This window comes from Procambarus clarkii, unplaced genomic scaffold (assembly GCF_040958095.1).
Source record: "Procambarus clarkii isolate CNS0578487 unplaced genomic scaffold, FALCON_Pclarkii_2.0 HiC_scaffold_109, whole genome shotgun sequence".
In the NCBI taxonomy this organism is placed as follows: domain Eukaryota; kingdom Metazoa; phylum Arthropoda; class Malacostraca; order Decapoda; family Cambaridae; genus Procambarus; species Procambarus clarkii.
In genome coordinates, this window is record NW_027189142.1 from 819,410 (window position 1) to 833,656 (window position 14,247).

General features: G+C 44.2%; 1 non-coding gene across 1 annotated transcript; it reads right to left on the reverse strand.

Annotated features, from left to right (window-relative positions):
• Positions 1-4,907: 4,907 nt before the first annotated feature.
• Positions 4,908-5,026, reverse strand: LOC138360351 (5S ribosomal RNA). Its single transcript, XR_011226300.1, has one exon. It is a non-coding gene; the product is annotated as a 5S ribosomal RNA (ribosomal RNA).
• Between the last annotated feature and the right edge of the window lie 9,221 nt (positions 5,027-14,247).

The window sequence follows — 14,247 nt, forward strand, 5'->3', positions numbered from 1 at the left end:
GCCTTCAACAACACTCACTTTGAACGTGTCAACCAATGGACAACAGAAAATGCCGCCTCCCTTAACAGCACCCCTCTGATTGACCTGACAACCCTAGAAGACGACCACCCTTAACAAGACCCATAACTATGCTAGAGATGAGAGGAGTCATCAAAAACACCAGAGATAAGGCCCCAGGACCATCAGGGATCAAAGCGCTGCAGATCAAACTTCTACCAGGCAATCTTATGCAATCCATACTCAACCTATTCAACGCTATGCTGGCATCGGGTCACATTCCTGTAGCATTCAAGTCAGCCAAGATGATATTCATTTCCCCAAACCCAAGAAAGAACCCCCACCAACCTGGCACTACCGACCAATCTCACTCTTAGACTCAATAGGCAAGTGCTTTGAAAAAATCATGTCAACCGCCTTAACTACTACATGGAGTACAACAACCTCTTCACAGAAAGCAGTTTGGCTTTCGAGCACATAGATCAACCCAGCACGCAATTAACATCATCTACGACGCCCTTAAGCTCAATTCGCAAGCAAAACAGGTAGCCTTGATTGCGACGAGGGACGTACACAAGGCCTTCGACAGCCTGTGGCACGATGGTCTGGTGTACAAACTAGGCAAGACTTACCAGCGCAAAACTGGACCCTCCTCAGGCTGATCAGTAATTTCCTTAAGAATAGGCAAGTTACCCCCAGCTTCAGGCAAACGAGGCCGCAGCCTTCACCCCAACAGCCTGGAGTCCCCCAAGGATCATGCTTGAGCCCGGTTCTCTTCAACATCTTTGTAAATGACCTGCCCCAACCAGAGTATAGGGACACCATTATCGTACAATTTGCGGACGGACGTAACGCACGTAATAAACATCTAACCCTAGCAGCCAGCGGCCAAACATGCAACTGCAACCCGTAAGGCAAACGTAGAACTAGCAAGGACTGCTAACTGGGAAAGGAAATGGAGGATAACCACTAACCCAGAAAAGATTCATTAAGCACTGTCGGCTGTATGGCCTTCTCAATTGAAATGAGGGGGGAATAAGAATCAGGGGTGAACCCATAGCCATCTCAAACTCCAACACAGTGCTCGGTTACAACTTCAACAGGCTTCTCAACTCCTCCCAGTACGTATCCCAGAAGACAGCGATGGCCCGGGGCTCACTGGCGAGGCTCTTCCGTTTCAACCAAGCCCCATCCCACATCAAGCTCCACCTGTACAGAATGATCATAAGGCCTAGCTTGGAATACCCATACGTTCCCCTGAACCTCACCAACAAATCCAACATGTTGAAGATTCAACGAGTACAAAACAAAGCACTTCGCTTTGCAGAGGGCCTGACTCTGAGTGACAGGGTGAGAACCGACCTGATCCATGAGACGCTCAACATGAAGCCAATGAACATTAGGCTCAGCTACCTGGCCAGAAGACAGCTGTACCGTATGAAGAACATGTATGTCCCAGACCCAGAAGATCCCTTCGTAGCAGAAAACACCACCAGCGACTACGAGATCCACGAACCACCACACAGAACCAGAAGAATCACTCTCCAACAAAAAGTGATCAGACATATCCATGATGAGGCCTTCCCAAGCCCTCAGATACTAAGCGGTCTGCCAGACGATCCAGATGAGTGGCCCATCCCGGACCCAATCTACACCAAATGAAGAATAAAGAAAGAAGAAAAAAAAAAAAATATAAATAATAAAAAAAAAAAAAAAAAATAATAATAAATAAATAAATAAAAAAAAAAAAAAAAAAAAAAAAAAAAAAAAAAAAAAAAAAAAAAAAAAATATATATATAAATAAAACACCTACAAAAAAATATAAAACCAAAAAACCATTTGTCGTGGCGTCAGAAGTGTAACTACCCTGATGTTTCTAAGATTAGCCTCCTTCAGCCAACTCCATCGGCTCTAGTGCTTTAGGACACCAACAAGGTCACAAACACTAGCCCCCCCAGCCAATGTACTGACAACCCAACATAACACACACGCAAACAAACAACACATACAAAAATGTCAACCCATGGTGGACAGGCCACCGAACTTTCAAACCTCCTCTCTCTCGACACCCGCATCCTCTTCCTGAATTTCATCTCCCCATCCCTCTACCTCCCCCATCCTTTCCATTCCCTATGGACATCAAAGACGGCCGGCATAAAACACCACAAACCCACAACAGCAGCAGCAATGTCAGGACGCGGCAAGGGAGGCAAAGTGAAGGGCAAGTCAAAGTCTCGCTCCAGCAGGGCCGGACTTCAGTTCCCCGTGGGCAGAATTCACCGTCTGCTGCGTAAAGGCAACTACGCCGAACGCGTCGGTGCTGGCGCTCCTGTCTACCTGGCAGCCGTCATGGAATACCTCGCTGCCGAAGTTCTGGAGCTCGCCGGTAACGCCGCACGTGACAACAAGAAGACCCGTATCATCCCACGTCACTTGCAGTTGGCCATCCGCAACGACGAAGAACTCAACAAACTTCTGTCTGGCGTAACCATTGCACAGGGAGGTGTTCTTCCAAACATTCAGGCAGTTCTTTTGCCAAAGAAGACAGAGAAGAAGTAAGCACTTCTGCCACCCACCACGACAAATACCATAACCAGGCTCCATCCGGAGCCACACACACTTTAATAGAGAGATTCAAGTAGACAATCAACTTTCAAACATTAATAATAACATTTATATTGATTTCATGTGAAATGTGTACATAACAAACAAACAAAACAAAATTATAGGGGATATTCAGCATCACTTGGAATATTAACCAATCATATAAATCCAATATATATTTTATATTTTACTTTAAGCGAGGAATTCATATTCTATCAATTTTTAATCATACAAATGAACAAAAGCAATTCTTCACTAGACGTAATGAATGAATAAATGATCAAGGTTTTAATGTGTTTCATGAATATATATATATATATATATATATATATATATATATATATATATATATAATATAATATATTATAATACTTGTGAACCAGAATATGTTTGAGCAGCAGCGATCGTGCCATTGGCCGAAGTGCAACAATTCAAATAATTTAAAGGGCCTGCTCGGGTATATAAGAGAGGCTGGGAGACTGGGGCCGGTGGTGGGTGATGGGTGGTGGGTGATGGGTGATGAGTGATGGTGTGGTGTGGTGTGGTGTTGTTAAGAGTTGATTTACGGCCAGCCAGCCAGCTGCAGCCAAGGCAGGGCAGGGCAAGGCAAGGCAAGGCAAGGCAAGGCAATAACAGGACAGGACAGGCAAGGCAAGGCAAGGCAAGGCAAGGCAAGCAGGCGGGCGGGCGGGCGGGCGGGCGGGCAGCCAGCCAGCCAGCCAGCCACTCCCACTTTGTATTTATATGCATTCAATTTATATTCAAACATTATATATGTTAAGGGCCTAGTTTTAGTGTTTATTTTAAAAATGACAAACATCGAGTCGTTTTACCAGTCCTTTAGCGTTAACGGTGATGCATTTTAAAACTGAACAGAAATCACCTTTTCTGGATATATCAAATATCGAATCCGCTTAATGTGCCTACAATTCAATCATTCAAAAAATACATAATTTACATCATGCCTTTTCATAGAACAGACAATAAGATTTGAGACAATAAGAACTTTAGTTTTATAACTAAAGTTGCACAATTATACCAACTCTATGGTGGCTGGGTGGTAAGGTGTGTGGCTGGTGTTTTGGAAGTCGCGAGTTCAAACGACCCAATGGGAGTACTTTTTTTTTTTTTTATGCCATACAATCTTCCTAGTACTATTATGTAGGTGTGTGTGTGTGTGTTTTTATTCATTCTTTGGTTTTATAGATGACATACATATTGACTCCTTTTACCGGTCCTTAATTAGGCTCTGGGGAAGCAATGGTGGTGGTGGTGGTGCATTTAAAACTAAACCAAAAATCACCAGTTCTGGACGCGTCAAATATCATATCCGCTTAATGTGTCTACAACCTAATTACTTAAAACTACACTATTTAATTCATTCATATCATGTGCATATTGGTCATTATGCTCATACAACCGACATAACAATTTATTTTCATTATTAGAATCATACATTTCATCAAGTAATACAGATACAAAGAGATTTTCTTTCTGAGAAGACCGTTAGTATTGGCTGGCTGGCAGGCAGGCAGGCATTTGAGGGTTATTATTTCGCCTGTTGATTGGGGGGAGGGTTGATGTGTTAGGGGGTTTTCGGTTAGGTGTGGTGGTGGTGATTGGTGGTGATTGGTGGTGGTGGTGATTGGTGGTGAGTAGTGGTGGTGGTGGTGGTGGTGGTGGTGGTAGTGGTGGTAGTAGGTGGGAGGGGGGGGGGGGGAAGGGGAATGATGGTCTGTGGATTCCTTCTCCGTACCCCCTTACATATAAGCAAAAACATGCCTTCCTGTGGGTATAGAAACATTAACACAAATTATATCAGTAACTGATATTGTAGCCTTTTAAACAGAAAAGATTTGTACATACAAATACTTTTAAATTATCATTTATTTGTGGAAATGGCATTTACGTCATTAAATTGATACCTCAGCATCAAGTGTCCTGCAGTGGTCCAGTGGTAAAGTGTATATAAGTGATGCGTATTCTTGGAGTTGCGAGTTCAAACCCGGATTAAGCTATATATATATATATATATATATATATATAATATATATATATATATATATATATATATATATATATATATATATATATATATTTTGTTTTGTTTTGGTTGTTTGTTTTTGTATAAAGCCTCACACACTATATTAAGCGAGTTTGTTTTAAACATGACATACATATTAATTCATTTTACCAGGCCTTATTCCACACAACTCCGTGAATTTCCCGTGGAGCCAGCCAGCCAGCCAGCCAGCCATTCAAACAAAAACAAACGAAACAAAACAAAACAAAACAAAAAACATTATTGCCAACAGCATTTGGTGTTCCCAGGCGGTCACCCATCCAAGTACTAACCAAACCCAACGTTGCTTAACTTCGCTGATCGGACGAGAAGCGGTGTTCTCAACGTGGTATGGCCGTTGGCATGAGACTGCCTACACATTGTGGCTAATAACCAACTCTTTTTAGTCATCACGGCAGGATACGGACCTTCTTGTGGTGTCTTAATGGTAATTGTATCCTAACATATTTTTGTCTCCTTGGCATGGATATTTAACATCGTTTATTCAGTCTTGGGTTTATGTTCTTTCGCCATTTACAGACATTTTACATCTACCTACTTCCTCAGCCTACCCTGCCAATTTCTAATGAATTTGTGGATTTTCTTTTGTAATACATACATGTGTGTGCTCATCTGCTCTTCAGTTTTTATGATATTTGTCTCATCTGTCCTGCTTTATGATACTTTTACAAAGAACATGAACAAATGCTTCTATTTTAGAGAAGATATGGGATCCAGGTTTCGGAGCCGTAAAACCAACCGTCGTGATTGGTGGACGAGTTGCCAGGTTGCAGCTTCTGTACCGTGCCGGCACATAAATAGGTTCGGCTCAAGCGGCGGCAGCATCATTCCCCCGTGACTGTCTGAGCGTCTCTCATCACCTTGGTTATCTCATCATCATCATGGTAGAAGCAAAGCCTACCAAGAAGGCTGCGGCTGCTGCCTGCTGTGGTGGCCACCACCAGGAAACCTCGCGTCCAGGTTGCTCACCCGAAAACTAGTCAAATGGTTCTAGCCGCGGTCGCAGCACTCAAAGACCGTAAGGGCTCGTCTCTACAAGCAATCAAGAAGTACGTTGTTGCCAACAACAAAGTCGAGGCTGCCAAGATCGCCATTTACATCCGAAGATTTCTCAAGAAAGCAGTGGCTGACGGCATTCTTGTTCAGACCAAGGGAAGTGGAGCTAGTGGATCATTCAAGCTGGCCGTAGCAGAGAAGAGGGCCGTTCTAACTCCCAAGAAAGCCACCACAACCAAGAAACCATCTACAGCAGCAAAGAAGGCCGTGGTAACTCCCAAGAAAGCCGCCACAAGCAACAAACCACCTACAGCCTTGAAAAAGAAGCAGCAGCAGCAGCAGCAGCAGCTTGTTGTTGGGAACAAAAAGCCCAAAATAAAGAGAGCTTCAAAATCTCCCAAACCACCCAAGGCAAAGAAAGCTGTCAAGAAAACAACAAAGGCAAAATAAACGACGACATGCAAGCAGCATGAATACACATGACAATAAACATCCAGGCCTCCCCCCTCAGTGGAGGGGCCTCATATGATTCCAAAAAGAGTTTAGTTTTGTAGACAAATAAATCATTACTTTTGGGGTAGATTTACTCTGTATATTATATATATATATATATATATATATATATATATATATATATATATATATATATATATATATATATATATATACACATATACATGGGTGAGGTGATATGGTACCAAAGTTTTGGGTGAGGTGATTGACATTTACACAAGATAAAACACGAACCAATGGGAATAAAAACATAAGAATGGAAGTAACTGCAGAAGGCCTATTGGCCCATAACACAAGCACTTCCTCTTGATGCTTCTATATTGGTTCGGAGTCTTGAAGCTATAATATATATATATATATATATATATATATATATATATATATATATATATATATATGCACACAAAACTAAATAGTCTTGTTAGACAAATTGCCCCTATTAGAGGCAAGTTGACTAACAAGCCGAATGACTGCAATTGTTTTGAATTTGAGTTAAATCTAACATAGAAATGTAATCAAACCTAACCTAACCTATGCTAACCCAAGCTAAGCTAACCTAACCTAACCTAAGCTAACCCAAGCTAAGCTAAGCTAACCTAACCTAACCTAAGCTAAGCTAACCTAACCTAACCTAACCCAGCAATTCATGATCTTAATATAATACTGTTAATTGGATAAACCAATTTGGAAAGAAATGTTCGAAAATAACAAAATTAACTGTGCTTGTTAGGAAAATTGGGCCTTGCATACTTGTCCCAATAGTGTGGTTCTCGCTTTTAGGTACGACATAAACGTATACCTAAGTTGAGAGAGAAAAAGATTCGCACTCAAACATGCATATCGATTGCCAGTCCTGAATTCTGGGTAGATATTCGTGTCCTCCCTTTTCATTTACCATCATTTGGATACTATCAAAACAGCTCTGAGAAGGATAAAATGAATAAAACGGGTAGCTCACTCATGTAAAAAGGAAGAGTTGGGAAAGATCTCTCTCTCTCTCTCTCTCCCTCACCCCCCCCCCCCCCCCCCACCACCACCAATGATCCTGCTCTGCTAGTATATAACGGAACAAACCTTCCCCCCCCCCCCCACCCCTCCCTCCCCAATCAGAGTCCCTTTAAGCATGCGAGGATAAAAAATAGATTTCATAAGACCCAATGTGCTAGCTGATATCAAAACAATTTATGTTATCGTCTATTAAGCCCTTCAGTAAAAAAGTATAGGGACCTAATTAGGTCCCGTTTTGAGGTGGTGGTGGGTGGAATCGATGGATTAGCCAAGCTCTTATCCGCCGAATCCGTAGAGGGTACGACCCTGGCGCTTCAGAGCGTACACCACGTCCATGGCAGTGACGGTCTTCCTCTTGGCGTGTTCCGTGTAGGTTACAGCATCACGGATGACGTTCTCGAGGAACACCTTCAGGACGCCACGGGTCTCTTCGTAGATGAGACCCGAAATACGCTTCACGCCGCCACGACGAGCTAAGCGACGAATAGCGGGCTTGGTGATGCCCTGGATGTTGTCACGTAGCACCTTACGATGACGCTTGGCGCCACCCTTTCCGAGTCCCTTGCCTCCCTTGCCGCGTCCAGTCATGGTGTTGAAGTTGTGTGAATAATAATAAAATTTCGGAATCAGAATCAGAATAATACAGGAGAAGATGCCCATAGGGGCGAGTTTGGAAGTGGGGACAGAAGAAGATAAGGGGGGGTGAGAGGAAGAAGATTTGTAAGAGAAAAAGTGCCAGGGCTAAACCCAGCTGCGTGTCGTTAGGTTGCGGCTTTCGAGGCAGGGACTCAGTCGGGTGTTTTCAGTGACAACATCGGGACATCACAAACTCACAACATCACAGTGATTGGCTCAAGAGCGTCAGGGCTGAACTTTTTTACGGATTGTTTGTGCTGGTTGTTGAGAGCTGAATATGTAATGATAGTGGATGCTGGGTGTTGAGAGCTAAAGTTTAACGAAATACAGAGTTAGGAAGAGGATCATGGATGGTAGAGAAGAGGTCATGATTGTTTCGTGGTAGTCTGAGAGTGTGTAGGAGAAAATCAATGTGTTGTTCATGATGAGTGAGTAGTCTATCGATTTGTTTGTCTGATAGAGTTTTCCAGTAGGTATTTAGGGCAGGAATGTTAGTACTTTCATGGAGACTTTGACTGGTATTTAACTCTTGCCATCGGGTGTTGAGTACCCATCTTAGTGCTCTATTCTGTATTCTTTGAAGTTTTATTTTGTTAGTGCGTGCAGATAGAGAAAGAGCTAGTGGAGCGTATGTTAGGAGAGGTCTAATAAGTGCTTTGTAAAGGTGCATTTTTGTGTCAGGTTTTGCAAATCTAAGTCTGTATAGTTTCTTCATGGCTTGAAGAGCTATTGCATGTTTCTGTGTTATGTGTGTGTGAAAGAGTAGTTGTCGATCAAATGTGAGTCCCAGGACTGTGGAGGAGGGAGATACAGAGATATAAGTAGGATTTTGAGTGTATGAATAGAGTTTGAGAGGAATTGGGCGAATAGTTCTTTTACAGAAAAAGTAGGTGATTTTAGATTTGCTGGAGTTGGTTTTTATACGCCATTTGTACTCCCACTCAGTGACAACATCAAGTTCTGTTTGTGCTCTGTTTGTTAGTGTATCAATGGTGTTGCTGGTGACAAGGTGAGAGACATCATCAGCATAACATATGGTTAATGAAGTGTGATGAACAGGGTCAGGAATGTCGTTTATGTATAGGATGTAGAGTGTTGGGGCAAGAACAGAACCTTGGGGAACACCGGCGTTTAAGTTGAAGTAGTCAGAGTGTTGTTGGAGGAACTTAATTCTCATTGTCCTATTGTCTAAGTAGTTCGAAAGAAGTTTGGTGGTGATGAGAGGAAGATTAAAGTTGTTGCATAGTTTGAATTTTAAGCCGTCATGCCAAACAGTGTCAAAGGCCTTCTCAACGTCCTTAGTGATGAGTGCAGTCTTAAGTCTTTGGTGCTGATTGATACTGAGGTAGTTAGTCATGATGTTTAAGGCGTCGTGAGTGGACCGGTGAGGCCGAAATCCAAACTGTTTGTTAGTGAGTAAGTCATTGTGTTCAAGGTGCGTTCTAAGTCTCTGGTTGATCAGCCTTTCAAAGACTTTGCCAAGTGTCTCTAGAAGGCTGATGGGTCTATAGTTCTTTGGGTCAGTGTGGGGTTTCCCAGGTTTTGGAATAAGAACGGCTGTGGCAGACTTAAAGTTGAGTGGAAAGTACCCAGAGGCAAGGGAGGCGTTGAATAGGTTAGTGATAGCAGTAATGATAGAAGCAGGGAGTTGTCTAAGAAGGATATGTCCAATGCCAGACGCACCAGGGGCTCTACGACGAGTGCCCATGAGAGCTGTCTTGACATCAGCTAGAGTTAGGGGAGTCTGTAGTTCAGTGTTTGAATTGAGATTTTCAAGGCGAATGAGGTCGTCTGGTGTAGTTGCTTGTCTATTTTGGTGTATCCAGTCTTCGACTATTTCAATGTTGGGGCGTGCAAATGGTTCAGGAGGATGTGGGTGAAAGATTTGTTCCCAGTGGTGTTTAAAAATGTTGAGAACTGCTTCAGGATCAGTGATTTTGTTGTTATTATTTAGAAGGTATTTAAACGGTGTGTGAGTTGATCCTTGTAATCGTTTGATTCGTTTCCAGAATTCTTGAGGTGTCAGTTTTCTGTATTGTTCTGCTTGTTCTATAAGGTGTTTCCAATGTTTTGTGTGGTCTTCATCTAGGCTGTTAAGGATATGGTTTTTTAATGCTGTTAGGTCCCATAGTATTTGTCCATGACGATGTATGTTTTGTAAGAATCTAGTGTGATAGCAAGCTAAGAGGCGTTTGGAGCGAATGGAGGGGGTGAAAGTGAAATGTGGTTTGTGTGCTGTTTTAGGGATGGAGATGTTTGCTGCATGAATGATGGTGTCTTGTATGTTGCGTGCTTGTGTGTCGATGTCAGTGTGATGTTTGTCATTGTATTCATAAGTGAGATCAGTGTCATCAATGTGTTGTTTGAACATGTCCCAGTTTGCCCTATGGTATGAGAATTGAGGAGTGCTGGGGATGAGAATAGGATTTGTGGAGACTGTGAGAATTAAGGGAATATGATCAGAGCCCGTAATGGGCCCTGGTGAAATGAAGTGTTGCAAGTTGCTGCCGTGTCTGTTGGTGAATATGAGATCAGGCCGGCCAGAACCTGTATGTGTGAAACAAGTGGGGAAATCAGGGCCAAGAAAGAATAGATGTTTTTGGGTGTATATTTGGTGAAGCTGTCTGCCATGCTGATTTGTGGTATTGTGGTGGAATGTAGGGTGTTGTGCATTGAGGTCTGCAAGCAGAAAAACAGGCAAGTGAGAGTTGTTGAAGAGAGTTATGAAATCTTGCATGGGAATGTCGGTGTTAGGACGGGTGTAGGTTGTGCAGATGATGAGAGACCCCATTTGTGTATGAACTTTAATGGCTAGGAAATGTTTGTGAAGCCAATGAGTGTGTAAGAGTTCGTGTTTGTATGAAGAACGGATGAGTATTGCAACTCCTTCATGTGCTTCATCTGGTGACTGGTAAGAGGTGTAGCCATAATGTTTGATTTTATATGAGTTCGTGATGTATGTGCTATTTAATAATAGCACATCAGGTCTCTCGATCTCAATAAAATCTGACACCATGTGTCTAATGTTGAAATATGCCCGCACATTAAACTGTATGATCTTTATGAATTTTTAGGTTTTGATGGGGTGCTGGTGGGGTTTTGTGCATGTACAAGAGCATGAGGGTTGCGTGATTCAATGAGTTGGGCAGTTATTGAGGAGGGTGCATCTTGGAGGATGGTGGTAGGAATTGTAGGATATTTACAGCGGGAGGTGGGAGTAAGACAACGGGTTGCTGAACGGGCTCGGGACGAGACAAGATGAGTTACAGAAGAAATGACTGAAGTTGTTGGGGGATGGAGGGAGACAGAAGGCTTGTTGACAGGGACCGGGTGAGAGGTATCAGAGGTTGTAGTGTTAGTAGTCAGATTGGAAGTGGAGAGGACAATGTTGGGAGAAGAGGTTGAAAGTGCCTTTGACATGGATGCTTCAGTTTGGGATAGTCCAGGATGTGCTGTTTGGTCAGTGGCACCGTTTTCTGTAGCAGTCAGGAGTGGGTTGGTAGGAGATTGTGGGGGAACTGTAGTATTTTCTTCAGCTGAAGTCATGGTGTTTTGTGGAGTGAGGACTGTAGGCGAGAATGGAGCAGAGCGCAATAGTTGAGTAGGAGGAACAGAGATACTAGGAAGGCCGTTATGAGTGAGAAAGATTGGAAGATAGTCAGCAAAGTCACGGCCATCGTCCTTGGCCTTCAAGTAAGCAGCTTGTACACAGGCAGTGACTCGTTCATATGCAAGGTTCTGAAGAGGAGAATAAGGTGGAGGTGGTGGGTGAGGGAAGAGAGGTGGAGAGGACTGAGTTTGTTGTGCAGTATTATGATGATGTTGCTGGTGAGGTGAAGCATTAAGGACACTGGCATAGGACATTGAGGTGGCTGATGCTGTTTGGTGATGAGATAGGTTATGGGAGGTTGAAGAAGAGGAATGAGGGTGTGCTTGAGTGCGAGGTTGGTTATTGCGAAGAGATTTTAGGGTTTGCTTTCTCAAAGGGCAAGATTTGTCAACTGCTGAATGACCTCCTTGGCAATTGATGCATTTTAAAGTGTTGGCAGAGCACTGAGTGTAAAAATGGCCTTCTACAGAACATTTTGAACAAATTTGTGGGCTTTTACATTTCCGGGTTTCATGACTGTATTTGTAGCATTTAAAGCATTGCAGCAAAGGAAGATAGTCAACTGGACTAATGAGATAGGGAGGAGTGCTGGTGTGGAGGATTTTAATTCCATGGTGCAAGAGTTTTTGAGCTTCTGTAGGGGAGGAACATTGGATCTTGAGGTGTTTTGTATTGGGCACTGGGTATATCTCCATTACAGTAATAGCATTCCTGTGAGAGATGTCTTGAGAGAGATTGATAGTAGTAGGTGCTGAAAATTTCGGCACGATTTCCCCAGACTATATCCCGTCAAGCGGACGTACTTGTAGCATGGCAACTCCTAACTCCTGCCTGTCCTTACTTTATGCTTGTACTCGAGCAGAAACACGGCTTTCTCACAACGCTTTCAAAACTGCAGTTGCCTACTCGTCTGTTTCACGTCTCTGTGAAATGACTTTTGCACAAATCCAAAAAATAGAGCAAAATCAGCGATAATAGTGTTTGAGGTGAGCTGCCTGTTGGCTGCAGCCAGAGGAAGGAGGGGAGGGGCAACGGGGTGACGTAGGCGAGTCGAGCAGCCAATGGCGCTCGAGCAAGCGCCTCGAGACGGCGTATATAAGCAAAAATTTTTCGGCGCCGGCCATCACATCACGACCCGATCACGCATCACGATCACGACAGACTCAGCAACTAGCAACCGTCGCGGTCGGACGTGCTCGCGTTGCTCCAGCTCTTCTCTCTCGCACCCAGTACTGCAGGGTGGATAAACAATTGGCAGCAGACTTGCGTCTCTCTAGATGGTCAGACCCCACTCCTAACTTGGTATTTTATGCCGGGTAGAGACGGGAGGCCATCTTCAGTGACGTGTAGTCTTTGAGAGAGATACATCGGCCTCCAGGAAGCTCATTATGCGTCACAAACGCTTCAAGATCAGGGGTACGCCCCTCAACGAACATCCATTCTCCAAGACATCTCTCCTGAAGCTCTTTAAAGACGTTGCAGGAGTAACACCCAACGACATCAAGCAGGAAGGCACGGACATCCTTTTCTTCTTTTATAGTGAGGAGGAAGTCGACAAACTTCTGTCTTACAGCGCTAACTTCTCCAACCAACACCTTCGTCTCAACTTCCCACGCCAGTACCTGGCTGAACACTCTGTCGTTATTCACGATCTCAGTCAATGGATCGTGGAACAAGATGACGCTGATGATAGTGCGTTCATGCACGACTTCAAGGCATCAAACCCGGACCTACGGCTTCACCAAGCTCAATTCTTCAATTCAAGTCGCTCCCTGAAGCTGACCTTCGAGACGGTAGCTTCGGCTACTATGGCTACCAGAAATGGAGTTTACAGCTTTGGAATTCACATTCCGCCTTTCCGTGTGAAGATGGAACGTTTTCACATCGTCAACCAGTGCCTCCGATGCTACGAGTACACCCACTCCACCAGCAAATGTACCCAGCGGATTCAGAAGTGTAGCCTCTGCTCAGCTGACCACCATTACTCCATCTGCAAGTCTGAAACACTATGCTGCTTGCTGTGCAAAGGCGATCATCCAGCAATCTCCATACATTGTCCTCACAGACAAAACGCTATTAAAAACATGGAGAAATCCACATCTTCAACCGGAGCCAGTACCTCTGAAGCAACAAGCCAATCAGCGACCACCTCTACTTCAGGTTTCAACGCCCAAGCCGCCATCTTCCCGGAGCTCCCGGGAGGACGTCCCACTGCTACTACCAGCCAATGGGGAGCCAGCTCCCAAACGCCAACCAGCGATTCGTCGAGCCAGCCATCGCCACCGGCCCAACCAAAGACAAAGCTAATTGGGCAGAGCACAGTAAAAGCTCTGATATCAACAGCCAGAATTACTGCTGGCAATAACCCCCGAGAATTCGTGAGGCTTCTGAAAATTCTGTACAAGGCGAACGGTCTCCCTACCTTCATTGTTCCTGAGGAAGTTTTCAACGCTCCGCGTTCATCTCCAACAACTGACCCTGTAGAGGAGGATGCTGACTCTACATCCGACGACGACGATTCCGCCACTGCAATGCAGCCCTCAGATCCTGTTCGGGTACCTACAGCTCACAAGACTCTGCCTCATGTGACCCCCACTTCTGCATCAGTTCCCGTTACCAACCATGACATCACTGTGAACGCAGCCACGCTTTCTGACATACTGTCAGCTCCTGCTCCACACGCTTCTCCAGCTGCTGCTGTCCCTTCACCCGTCTTAGTGGCGAATTTCGCTGCTATCGACCCTTGGTGTGACCCTATAGAGGGTACCGACTATGCAGCACCTTCTGCTGCAGTACCTAC